This window comes from Pristiophorus japonicus, unplaced genomic scaffold (genome assembly GCF_044704955.1).
Source record: "Pristiophorus japonicus isolate sPriJap1 unplaced genomic scaffold, sPriJap1.hap1 HAP1_SCAFFOLD_207, whole genome shotgun sequence".
Lineage (NCBI taxonomy): Eukaryota > Metazoa > Chordata > Chondrichthyes > Pristiophoridae > Pristiophorus > Pristiophorus japonicus.
Window position 1 is genome coordinate 275,001 of NW_027251767.1, and position 12,500 is coordinate 287,500.

At 49.5% G+C, this 12,500-nt stretch overlaps 10 non-coding genes across 10 annotated transcripts; all 10 read left to right on the top strand.

Moving 5' to 3' along the window:
* The first annotated feature begins 479 nt into the window (after positions 1 to 479).
* trnam-cau (transfer RNA methionine (anticodon CAU)) lies at positions 480 to 552 on the top strand. Its single transcript has one exon. It is a non-coding gene; the product is annotated as a tRNA-Met (tRNA).
* A 1,195-nt stretch (positions 553 to 1,747) lies between these two features.
* On the top strand, positions 1,748 to 1,820 carry trnam-cau (transfer RNA methionine (anticodon CAU)). Its single transcript has one exon. It is a non-coding gene; the product is annotated as a tRNA-Met (tRNA).
* A 1,195-nt stretch (positions 1,821 to 3,015) lies between these two features.
* Positions 3,016 to 3,088, top strand: trnam-cau (transfer RNA methionine (anticodon CAU)). Its single transcript has one exon. It is a non-coding gene; the product is annotated as a tRNA-Met (tRNA).
* Positions 3,089 to 4,282: 1,194 nt separating this feature from the next.
* Positions 4,283 to 4,355, top strand: trnam-cau (transfer RNA methionine (anticodon CAU)). The gene has a single exon. It is a non-coding gene; the product is annotated as a tRNA-Met (tRNA).
* A 1,195-nt stretch (positions 4,356 to 5,550) lies between these two features.
* Positions 5,551 to 5,623, top strand: trnam-cau (transfer RNA methionine (anticodon CAU)). The gene has a single exon. It is a non-coding gene; the product is annotated as a tRNA-Met (tRNA).
* A 1,195-nt stretch (positions 5,624 to 6,818) lies between these two features.
* trnam-cau (transfer RNA methionine (anticodon CAU)) lies at positions 6,819 to 6,891 on the top strand. Its single transcript has one exon. It is a non-coding gene; the product is annotated as a tRNA-Met (tRNA).
* A 1,194-nt stretch (positions 6,892 to 8,085) lies between these two features.
* Positions 8,086 to 8,158, top strand: trnam-cau (transfer RNA methionine (anticodon CAU)). The gene has a single exon. It is a non-coding gene; the product is annotated as a tRNA-Met (tRNA).
* A 1,195-nt stretch (positions 8,159 to 9,353) lies between these two features.
* Positions 9,354 to 9,426, top strand: trnam-cau (transfer RNA methionine (anticodon CAU)). The gene has a single exon. It is a non-coding gene; the product is annotated as a tRNA-Met (tRNA).
* Positions 9,427 to 10,620: 1,194 nt separating this feature from the next.
* trnam-cau (transfer RNA methionine (anticodon CAU)) lies at positions 10,621 to 10,693 on the top strand. The gene has a single exon. It is a non-coding gene; the product is annotated as a tRNA-Met (tRNA).
* A 1,195-nt stretch (positions 10,694 to 11,888) lies between these two features.
* On the top strand, positions 11,889 to 11,961 carry trnam-cau (transfer RNA methionine (anticodon CAU)). Its single transcript has one exon. It is a non-coding gene; the product is annotated as a tRNA-Met (tRNA).
* Positions 11,962 to 12,500: the final 539 nt, after the last annotated feature.

A 12,500-nucleotide genomic window follows, 5' to 3' on the forward strand; every position in this document is an offset into this window, starting at 1 on the left:
GTGAAGGCACTGTCCTGTGCCTCAGCTGCAACATTTTCAGCTGCAAACTGCTCATATTAAGAACTCTGCCTTCAGCGAATTGCGACTTACCACACACATACTTACTTCAAAAGAATGCTCACTGCTTCAAGCCGGAGTGCAACCAACCACCTAAGGACGACTTTGCTTTGCTTTGTTTTCTACTGCACTGCTCCGCTCCCCACCTGTCAATCGAAGGGAAGCGGCAGAGGTGCCTATCTTTGCTGATTGTCTGCCGCATGCCTTTTAATGCTGCTCGTCCTGTGTACTTGCTGATGTCGCAGCTATTTTTCACAGCCTGGGCCAGCGGCGCAATGGATAACGCATCTGACTACGGATTAGAAGATTGCATGTTCGGCTCCTACCTGGCTCGAGCATTTTGGCAATCTTTGCATTCTGGCTTTGAATGCCACGTAAGCGAACATAGTTGGTCACACTCTTCAGTTACTAACCAGGCAAGTGCCTTCTTAGCGCAGTAGGCAGCGCGTCAGTCTCATAATCTGAAGGTCCTGAGTTCAATCCTCAGAGAAGGCATTAATACTTGCATGGACTTTTCTCCTTCTTTCATTTCAGCTGCATTCATGCAAAAATCAGGAAGTTTTGCTGCGATAGCACATCAAAGGATTTGATGTCCCTCAGCCTGCGGTGACCTTCAGAAGCAGATGGGCTCACACCAAACCTGACACAACTCTTGTTTCTGAACAATTACCCGAGCCAAAAGAATAGTGGTGAATGCAGGTATTGATCCCTCTAACGCTCACATGCAAAGCAAGCGCTCTACCATTTGAGCTAATTCCCCATTTATGTCTGGCATTAGCTCCCAGTTTGCATCTGACTAGCCCCTTATCACTTGCCTCCTCGCTATTCCTCGACCAGAAGAAATCTCTTGCTTCAGGTTGGCCTGCTCCCTGAACACTTTCAATGCTTTGCTCCAATCGACGTTACTGAGCAATAGCAGGCGAGCAAGGGCAGGACTGGAAGCCATGGATATGGTGAAAGACGCCGAGAAGAGCTCGAGCCTGCGCAAGGGAAGCGAGTTGAGCGCAACGTCGCAGCCGCCACGAGCGTGAGGGAGCAGGCGAGAGCCCTGTCTGACTGATGGACAAATGACTTCTATTGCCTGAGGCTTTGCCTGAAAGAAAGTGCAATTGCCTGAGGCTTTGCCTGATAGAAAATGCTGGCTCTTTACATGCATTGCTGCTCAAAGGCACTCCCTGCTGACACACACATGCAAGTGCTCAAGCAAAACGGTGAAGGCACTGTCCTGTGCCTCAGCTGCAACATTTTCAGCTGCAAACTGCTCATATTAAGAACTCTGCCTTCAGCGAATTGCGACTTACCACACACATACTTACTTCAAAAGAATGCTCACTGCTTCAAGCCGGAGTGCAACCAACCACCTAAGGACGACTTTGCTTTGCTTTGTTTTCTACTGCACTGCTCCGCTCCCCACCTGTCAATCGAAGGGAAGCGGCAGAGGTGCCTATCTTTGCTGATTGTCTGCCGCATGCCTTTTAATGCTGCTCGTCCTGTGTACTTGCTGATGTCGCAGCTATTTTTCACAGCCTGGGCCAGCGGCGCAATGGATAACGCATCTGACTACGGATTAGAAGATTGCATGTTCGGCTCCTACCTGGCTCGAGCATTTTGGCAATCTTTGCATTCTGGCTTTGAATGCCACGTAAGCGAACATAGTTGGTCACACTCTTCAGTTCCTAACCAGGCAAGTGCCTTCTTAGCGCAGTAGGCAGCGCGTCAGTCTCATAATCTGAAGGTCCTGAGTTCAATCCTCAGAGAAGGCATTAATACTTGCATGGACTTTTCTCCTTCTTTCATTTCAGCTGCATTCATGCAAAAATCAGGAAGTTTTGCTGCGATAGCACATCAAAGGATTTGATGTCCCTCAGCCTGCGGTGACCTTCAGAAGCAGATGGGCTCACACCACACCTGACACAACTCTTGTTTCTGAACAATTACCCGAGCCAAAAGAATAGTGGTGAATACAGGTATTGATCCCTCTAACGCTCACATGCAAAGCAAGCGCTCTACCATTTGAGCTAATTCCCCATTTATGTCTGGCATTAGCTCCCAGTTTGCATCTGACTAGCCCCTTATCACTTGCCTCCTCGCTATTCCTCGACCAGAAGAAATCTCTTGCTTCAGGTTGGCCTGCTCCCTGAACACTTTCAATGCTTTGCTCCAATCGACGTTACTGAGCAATAGCAGGCGAGCAAGGGCAGGACTGGAAGCCATGGATATGGTGAAAGACGCCGAGAAGAGCTCGAGCCTGCGCAAGGGAAGCGAGTTGAGCGCAACGTCGCAGCCGCCACGAGCGTGAGGGAGCAGGCGAGAGCCCTGTCTGACTGATGGACAAATGACTTCTATTGCCTGAGGCTTTGCCTGAAAGAAAGTGCAATTGCCTGAGGCTTTGCCTGATAGAAAATGCTGGCTCTTTACATGCATTGCTGCTCAAAGGCACTCCCTGCTGACACACACATGCAAGTGCTCAAGCAAAACGGTGAAGGCACTGTCCTGTGCCTCAGCTGCAACATTTTCAGCTGTAAACTGCTCATATTAAGAACTCTGCCTTCAGCGAATTGCGACTTACCACACACATACTTACTTCAAAAGAATGCTCACTGCTTCAAGCCGGAGTGCAACCAACCACCTAAGGACGACTTTGCTTTGCTTTGTTTTCTACTGCACTGCTCCGCTCCCCACCTGTCAATCGAAGGGAAGCGGCAGAGGTGCCTATCTTTGCTGATTGTCTGCCGCATGCCTTTTAATGCTGCTCGTCCTGTGTACTTGCTGATGTCGCAGCTATTTTTCACAGCCTGGGCCAGCGGCGCAATGGATAACGCATCTGACTACGGATTAGAAGATTGCATGTTCGGCTCCTACCTGGCTCGAGCATTTTGGCAATCTTTGCATTCTGGCTTTGAATGCCACGTAAGCGAACATAGTTGGTCACACTCTTCAGTTACTAACCAGGCAAGTGCCTTCTTAGCGCAGTAGGCAGCGCGTCAGTCTCATAATCTGAAGGTCCTGAGTTCAATCCTCAGAGAAGGCATTAATACTTGCATAGACTTTTCTCCTTCTTTCATTTCAGCTGCATTCATGCAAAAATCAGGAAGTTTTGCTGCGAGAGCACATCAAAGGATTTGATGTCCCTCAGCCTGCGGTGACCTTCAGAAGCAGATGGGCTCACACCACACCTGACACAACTCTTGTTTCTGAACAATTACCCGAGCCAAAAGAATAGTGGTGAATGCAGGTATTGATCCCGCTAACTCTCACATACAAAGCAAGCACTCTACCATTTGAGCTAATTCCCCATTGATGGCTGGCATTAGCTCCCAGTTTGCATCTGACTAGCCCTTATCACTTGCCTCCTCGCTGTTCCACGACCAGCAGAAATCTCTTGCTTCAGGTTGGCCTGCTCCCTGAACACTTTCAATGCTTTGCTCCGATCGACGTTACTGAGCAATAGCAGGCGAGCAAGGGCAGGACTGGAAGCCATGGATATGGTGAAAGACGCCGAGAAGAGCTCGAGCCTGCGCAAGGGAAGCGAGTTGAGCGCAACGTCGCAGCCGCCACGAGCGTGAGGGAGCAGGCGAGAGCCCTGTCTGACTGATGGACAAATGACTTCTATTGCCTGAGGCTTTGCCTGAAAGAAAGTGCAATTGCCTGAGGCTTTGCCTGATAGAAAATGCTGGCTCTTTACATGCATTGCTGCTCAAAGGCACTCCCTGCTGACACACACATGCAAGTGCTCAAGCAAAACGGTGAAGGCACTGTCCTGTGCCTCAGCTGCAACATTTTCAGCTGTAAACTGCTCATATTAAGAACTCTGCCTTCAGCGAATTGCGACTTACCACACACATACTTACTTCAAAAGAATGCTCACTGCTTCAAGCCGGAGTGCAACCAACCACCTAAGGACGACTTTGCTTTGCTTTGTTTTCTACTGCACTGCTCCGCTCCCCACCTGTCAATCGAAGGGAAGCGGCAGAGGTGCCTATCTTTGCTGATTGTCTGCCGCATGCCTTTTAATGCTGCTCGTCCTGTGTACTTGCTGATGTCGCAGCTATTTTTCACAGCCTGGGCCAGCGGCGCAATGGATAACGCATCTGACTACGGATTAGAAGATTGCATGTTCGGCTCCTACCTGGCTCGAGCATTTTGGCAATCTTTGCATTCTGGCTTTGAATGCCACGTAAGCGAACATAGTTGGTCACACTCTTCAGTTACTAACCAGGCAAGTGCCTTCTTAGCGCAGTAGGCAGCGCGTCAGTCTCATAATCTGAAGGTCCTGAGTTCAATCCTCAGAGAAGGCATTAATACTTGCATGGACTTTTCTCCTTCTTTCATTTCAGCTGCATTCATGCAAAAATCAGGAAGTTTTGCTGCGATAGCACATCAAAGGATTTGATGTCCCTCAGCCTGCGGTGACCTTCAGAAGCAGATGGGCTCACACCAAACCTGACACAACTCTTGTTTCTGAACAATTACCCGAGCCAAAAGAATAGTGGTGAATGCAGGTATTGATCCCTCTAACGCTCACATGCAAAGCAAGCGCTCTACCATTTGAGCTAATTCCCCATTTATGTCTGGCATTAGCTCCCAGTTTGCATCTGACTAGCCCCTTATCACTTGCCTCCTCGCTATTCCTCGACCAGAAGAAATCTCTTGCTTCAGGTTGGCCTGCTCCCTGAACACTTTCAATGCTTTGCTCCAATCGACGTTACTGAGCAATAGCAGGCGAGCAAGGGCAGGACTGGAAGCCATGGATATGGTGAAAGACGCCGAGAAGAGCTCGAGCCTGCGCAAGGGAAGCGAGTTGAGCGCAACGTCGCAGCCGCCACGAGCGTGAGGGAGCAGGCGAGAGCCCTGTCTGACTGATGGACAAATGACTTCTATTGCCTGAGGCTTTGCCTGAAAGAAAGTGCAATTGCCTGAGGCTTTGCCTGATAGAAAATGCTGGCTCTTTACATGCATTGCTGCTCAAAGGCACTCCCTGCTGACACACACATGCAAGTGCTCAAGCAAAACGGTGAAGGCACTGTCCTGTGCCTCAGCTGCAACATTTTCAGCTGCAAACTGCTCATATTAAGAACTCTGCCTTCAGCGAATTGCGACTTACCACACACATACTTACTTCAAAAGAATGCTCACTGCTTCAAGCCGGAGTGCAACCAACCACCTAAGGACGACTTTGCTTTGCTTTGTTTTCTACTGCACTGCTCCGCTCCCCACCTGTCAATCGAAGGGAAGCGGCAGAGGTGCCTATCTTTGCTGATTGTCTGCCGCATGCCTTTTAATGCTGCTCGTCCTGTGTACTTGCTGATGTCGCAGCTATTTTTCACAGCCTGGGCCAGCGGCGCAATGGATAACGCATCTGACTACGGATTAGAAGATTGCATGTTCGGCTCCTACCTGGCTCGAGCATTTTGGCAATCTTTGCATTCTGGCTTTGAATGCCACGTAAGCGAACATAGTTGGTCACACTCTTCAGTTACTAACCAGGCAAGTGCCTTCTTAGCGCAGTAGGCAGCGCGTCAGTCTCATAATCTGAAGGTCCTGAGTTCAATCCTCAGAGAAGGCATTAATACTTGCATGGACTTTTCTCCTTCTTTCATTTCAGCTGCATTCATGCAAAAATCAGGAAGTTTTGCTGCGATAGCACATCAAAGGATTTGATGTCCCTCAGCCTGCGGTGACCTTCAGAAGCAGATGGGCTCACACCAAACCTGACACAACTCTTGTTTCTGAACAATTACCCGAGCCAAAAGAATAGTGGTGAATGCAGGTATTGATCCCTCTAACGCTCACATGCAAAGCAAGCGCTCTACCATTTGAGCTAATTCCCCATTTATGTCTGGCATTAGCTCCCAGTTTGCATCTGACTAGCCCCTTATCACTTGCCTCCTCGCTATTCCTCGACCAGAAGAAATCTCTTGCTTCAGGTTGGCCTGCTCCCTGAACACTTTCAATGCTTTGCTCCAATCGACGTTACTGAGCAATAGCAGGCGAGCAAGGGCAGGACTGGAAGCCATGGATATGGTGAAAGACGCCGAGAAGAGCTCGAGCCTGCGCAAGGGAAGCGAGTTGAGCGCAACGTCGCAGCCGCCACGAGCGTGAGGGAGCAGGCGAGAGCCCTGTCTGACTGATGGACAAATGACTTCTATTGCCTGAGGCTTTGCCTGAAAGAAAGTGCAATTGCCTGAGGCTTTGCCTGATAGAAAATGCTGGCTCTTTACATGCATTGCTGCTCAAAGGCACTCCCTGCTGACACACACATGCAAGTGCTCAAGCAAAACGGTGAAGGCACTGTCCTGTGCCTCAGCTGCAACATTTTCAGCTGCAAACTGCTCATATTAAGAACTCTGCCTTCAGCGAATTGCGACTTACCACACACATACTTACTTCAAAAGAATGCTCACTGCTTCAAGCCGGAGTGCAACCAACCACCTAAGGACGACTTTGCTTTGCTTTGTTTTCTACTGCACTGCTCCGCTCCCCACCTGTCAATCGAAGGGAAGCGGCAGAGGTGCCTATCTTTGCTGATTGTCTGCCGCATGCCTTTTAATGCTGCTCGTCCTGTGTACTTGCTGATGTCGCAGCTATTTTTCACAGCCTGGGCCAGCGGCGCAATGGATAACGCATCTGACTACGGATTAGAAGATTGCATGTTCGGCTCCTACCTGGCTCGAGCATTTTGGCAATCTTTGCATTCTGGCTTTGAATGCCACGTAAGCGAACATAGTTGGTCACACTCTTCAGTTCCTAACCAGGCAAGTGCCTTTTTAGCGCAGTAGGCAGCGCGTCAGTCTCATAATCTGAAGGTCCTGAGTTCAATCCTCAGAGAAGGCATTAATACTTGCATAGACTTTTCTCCTTCTTTCATTTCAGCTGCATTCATGCAAAAATCAGGAAGTTTTGCTGCGAGAGCACATCAAAGGATTTGATGTCCCTCAGCCTGCGGTGACCTTCAGAAGCAGATGGGCTCACACCACACCTGACACAACTCTTGTTTCTGAACAATTACCCGAGCCAAAAGAATAGCGGTGAATGCAGGTATTGATCCCGCTAACTCTCACATACAAAGCAAGCACTCTACCATTTGAGCTAATTCCCCATTGATGGCTGGCATTAGCTCCCAGTTTGCATCTGACTAGCCCTTATCACTTGCCTCCTCGCTGTTCCACGACCAGCAGAAATCTCTTGCTTCAGGTTGGCCTGCTCCCTGAACACTTTCAATGCTTTGCTCCGATCGACGTTACTGAGCAATAGCAGGCGAGCAAGGGCAGGACTGGAAGCCATGGATATGGTGAAAGACGCCGAGAAGAGCTCGAGCCTGCGCAAGGGAAGCGAGTTGAGCGCAACGTCGCAGCCGCCACGAGCGTGAGGGAGCAGGCGAGAGCCCTGTCTGACTGATGGACAAATGACTTCTATTGCCTGAGGCTTTGCCTGAAAGAAAGTGCAATTGCCTGAGGCTTTGCCTGAAAGAAAATGCTGGCTCTTTACATGCATTGCTGCTCAAAGGCACTCCCTGCTGACACACACATGCAAGTGCTCAAGCAAAACGGTGAAGGCACTGTCCTGTGCCTCAGCTGCAACATTTTCAGCTGTAAACTGCTCATATTAAGAACTCTGCCTTCAGCGAATTGCGACTTACCACACACATACTTACTTCAAAAGAATGCTCACTGCTTCAAGTCGGAGTGCAACCAACCACCTAAGGACGACTTTGCTTTGCTTTGTTTTCTACTGCACTGCTCCGCTCCCCACCTGTCAATCGAAGGGAAGCGGCAGAGGTGCCTATCTTTGCTGATTGTCTGCCGCATGCCTTTTAATGCTGCTCGTCCTGTGTACTTGCTGATGTCGCAGCTATTTTTCACAGCCTGGGCCAGCGGCGCAATGGATAACGCATCTGACTACGGATTAGAAGATTGCATGTTCGGCTCCTACCTGGCTCGAGCATTTTGGCAATCTTTGCATTCTGGCTTTGAATGCCACGTAAGCGAACATAGTTGGTCACACTCTTCAGTTACTAACCAGGTAAGTGCCTTCTTAGCGCAGTAGGCAGCGCGTCAGTCTCATAATCTGAAGGTCCTGAGTTCAATCCTCAAAGAAGGCATTAATACTTGCATGGACTTTTCTCCTTCTTTCATTTCAGCTGCATTCATGCAAAAATCAGGAAGTTTTGCTGCGATAGCACATCAAAGGATTTGATGTCCCTCAGCCTGCGGTGACCTTCAGAAGCAGATGGGCTCACACCAAACCTGACACAACTCTTGTTTCTGAACAATTACCCGAGCCAAAAGAATAGTGGTGAATGCAGGTATTGATCCCTCTAACGCTCACATGCAAAGCAAGCGCTCTACCATTTGAGCTAATTCCCCATTTATGTCTGGCATTAGCTCCCAGTTTGCATCTGACTAGCCCCTTATCACTTGCCTCCTCGCTATTCCTCGACCAGAAGAAATCTCTTGCTTCAGGTTGGCCTGCTCCCTGAACACTTTCAATGCTTTGCTCCAATCGACGTTACTGAGCAATAGCAGGCGAGCAAGGGCAGGACTGGAAGCCATGGATATGGTGAAAGACGCCGAGAAGAGCTCGAGCCTGCGCAAGGGAAGCGAGTTGAGCGCAACGTCGCAGCCGCCACGAGCGTGAGGGAGCAGGCGAGAGCCCTGTCTGACTGATGGACAAATGACTTCTATTGCCTGAGGCTTTGCCTGAAAGAAAGTGCAATTGCCTGAGGCTTTGCCTGATAGAAAATGCTGGCTCTTTACATGCATTGCTGCTCAAAGGCACTCCCTGCTGACACACACATGCAAGTGCTCAAGCAAAACGGTGAAGGCACTGTCCTGTGCCTCAGCTGCAACATTTTCAGCTGCAAACTGCTCATATTAAGAACTCTGCCTTCAGCGAATTGCGACTTACCACACACATACTTACTTCAAAAGAATGCTCACTGCTTCAAGCCGGAGTGCAACCAACCACCTAAGGACGACTTTGCTTTGCTTTGTTTTCTACTGCACTGCTCCGCTCCCCACCTGTCAATCGAAGGGAAGCGGCAGAGGTGCCTATCTTTGCTGATTGTCTGCCGCATGCCTTTTAATGCTGCTCGTCCTGTGTACTTGCTGATGTCGCAGCTATTTTTCACAGCCTGGGCCAGCGGCGCAATGGATAACGCATCTGACTACGGATTAGAAGATTGCATGTTCGGCTCCTACCTGGCTCGAGCATTTTGGCAATCTTTGCATTCTGGCTTTGAATGCCACGTAAGCGAACATAGTTGGTCACACTCTTCAGTTCCTAACCAGGCAAGTGCCTTCTTAGCGCAGTAGGCAGCGCGTCAGTCTCATAATCTGAAGGTCCTGAGTTCAATCCTCAGAGAAGGCATTAATACTTGCATAGACTTTTCTCCTTCTTTCATTTCAGCTGCATTCATGCAAAAATCAGGAAGTTTTGCTGCGAGAGCACATCAAAGGATTTGATGTCCCTCAGCCTGCGGTGACCTTCAGAAGCAGATGGGCTCACACCACACCTGACACAACTCTTGTTTCTGAACAATTACCCGAGCCAAAAGAATAGCGGTGAATGCAGGTATTGATCCCGCTAACTCTCACATACAAAGCAAGCACTCTACCATTTGAGCTAATTCCCCATTGATGGCTGGCATTAGCTCCCAGTTTGCATCTGACTAGCCCTTATCACTTGCCTCCTCGCTGTTCCACGACCAGCAGAAATCTCTTGCTTCAGGTTGGCCTGCTCCCTGAACACTTTCAATGCTTTGCTCCGATCGACGTTACTGAGCAATAGCAGGCGAGCAAGGGCAGGACTGGAAGCCATGGATATGGTGAAAGACGCCGAGAAGAGCTCGAGCCTGCGCAAGGGAAGCGAGTTGAGCGCAACGTCGCAGCCGCCACGAGCGTGAGGGAGCAGGCGAGAGCCCTGTCTGACTGATGGACAAATGACTTCTATTGCCTGAGGCTTTGCCTGAAAGAAAGTGCAATTGCCTGAGGCTTTGCCTGAAAGAAAATGCTGGCTCTTTACATGCATTGCTGCTCAAAGGCACTCCCTGCTGACACACACATGCAAGTGCTCAAGCAAAACGGTGAAGGCACTGTCCTGTGCCTCAGCTGCAACATTTTCAGCTGTAAACTGCTCATATTAAGAACTCTGCCTTCAGCGAATTGCGACTTACCACACACATACTTACTTCAAAAGAATGCTCACTGCTTCAAGTCGGAGTGCAACCAACCACCTAAGGACGACTTTGCTTTGCTTTGTTTTCTACTGCACTGCTCCGCTCCCCACCTGTCAATCGAAGGGAAGCGGCAGAGGTGCCTATCTTTGCTGATTGTCTGCCGCATGCCTTTTAATGCTGCTCGTCCTGTGTACTTGCTGATGTCGCAGCTATTTTTCACAGCCTGGGCCAGCGGCGCAATGGATAACGCATCTGACTACGGATTAGAAGATTGCATGTTCGGCTCCTACCTGGCTCGAGCATTTTGGCAATCTTTGCATTCTGGCTTTGAATGCCACGTAAGCGAACATAGTTGGTCACACTCTTCAGTTACTAACCAGGCAAGTGCCTTCTTAGCGCAGTAGGCAGCGCGTCAGTCTCATAATCTGAAGGTCCTGAGTTCAATCCTCAGAGAAGGCATTAATACTTGCATGGACTTTTCTCCTTCTTTCATTTCAGCTGCATTCATGCAAAAATCAGGAAGTTTTGCTGCGATAGCACATCAAAGGATTTGATGTCCCTCAGCCTGCGGTGACCTTCAGAAGCAGATGGGCTCACACCACACCTGACACAACTCTTGTTTCTGAACAATTACCCGAGCCAAAAGAATAGTGGTGAATGCAGGTATTGATCCCGCTAACTCTCACATACAAAGCAAGCACTCTACCATTTGAGCTAATTCCCCATTGATGGCTGGCATTAGCTCCCAGTTTGCATCTGACTAGCCCCTTATCACTTGCCTCCTCGCTGTTCCACGACCAGCAGAAATCTCTTGCTTCAGGTTGGCCTGCTCCCTGAACACTTTCAATGCTTTGCTCCAATCGACGTTGCTGAGCAATAGCAGGCGAGCAAGGGCAGGACTGGAAGCCATGGATATGGTGAAAGACGCCGAGAAGAGCTCGAGCCTGCGCAAGGGAAGCGAGTTGAGCGCAACGTCGCAGCCGCCACGAGCGTGAGGGAGCAGGCGAGAGCCCTGTCTGACTGATGGACAAATGACTTCTATTGCCTGAGGCTTTGCCTGAAAGAAAGTGCAATTGCCTGAGGCTTTGCCTGATAGAAAATGCTGGCTCTTTACATGCATTGCTGCTCAAAGGCACTCCCTGCTGACACACACATGCAAGTGCTCAAGCAAAACGGTGAAGGCACTGTCCTGTGCCTCAGCTGCAACATTTTCAGCTGCAAACTGCTCATATTAAGAACTCTGCCTTCAGCGAATTGCGACTTACCACACACATACTTACTTCAAAAGAATGCTCACTGCTTCAAGCCGGAGTGCAACCAACCACCTAAGGACGACTTTGCTTTGCTTTGTTTTCTACTGCACTGCTCCGCTCCCCACCTGTCAATCGAAGGGAAGCGGCAGAGGTGCCTATCTTTGCTGATTGTCTACCGCATGCCTTTTAATGCTGCTCGTCCTGTGTACTTGCTGATGTCGCAGCTATTTTTCACAGCCTGGGCCAGCGGCGCAATGGATAACGCATCTGACTACGGATTAGAAGATTGCATGTTCGGCTCCTACCTGGCTCGAGCATTTTGGCAATCTTTGCATTCTGGCTTTGAATGCCACGTAAGCGAACATAGTTGGTCACACTCTTCAGTTACTAACCAGGTAAGTGCCTTCTTAGCGCAGTAGGCAGCGCGTCAGTCTCATAATCTGAAGGTCCTGAGTTCAATCCTCAAAGAAGGCATTAATACTTGCATGGACTTTTCTCCTTCTTTCATTTCAGCTGCATTCATGCAAAAATCAGGAAGTTTTGCTGCGATAGCACATCAAAGGATTTGATGTCCCTCAGCCTGCGGTGACCTTCAGAAGCAGATGGGCTCACACCACACCTGACACAACTCTTGTTTCTGAACAATTACCCGAGCCAAAAGAATAGTGGTGAATGCAGGTATTGATCCCGCTAACTCTCACATACAAAGCAAGCACTCTACCATTTGAGCTAATTCCCCATTGATGGCTGGCATTAGCTCCCAGTTTGCATCTGACTAGCCCTTATCACTTGCCTCCTCGCTGTTCCACGACCAGCAGAAATCTCTTGCTTCAGGTTGGCCTGCTCCCTGAACACTTTCAATGCTTTGCTCCGATCGACGTTACTGAGCAATAGCAGGCGAGCAAGGGCAGGACTGGAAGCCATGGATATGGTGAAAGACGCCGAGAAGAGCTCGAGCCTGCGCAAGGGAAGCGAGTTGAGCGCAACGTCGCAGCCGCCACGAGCGTGAGGGA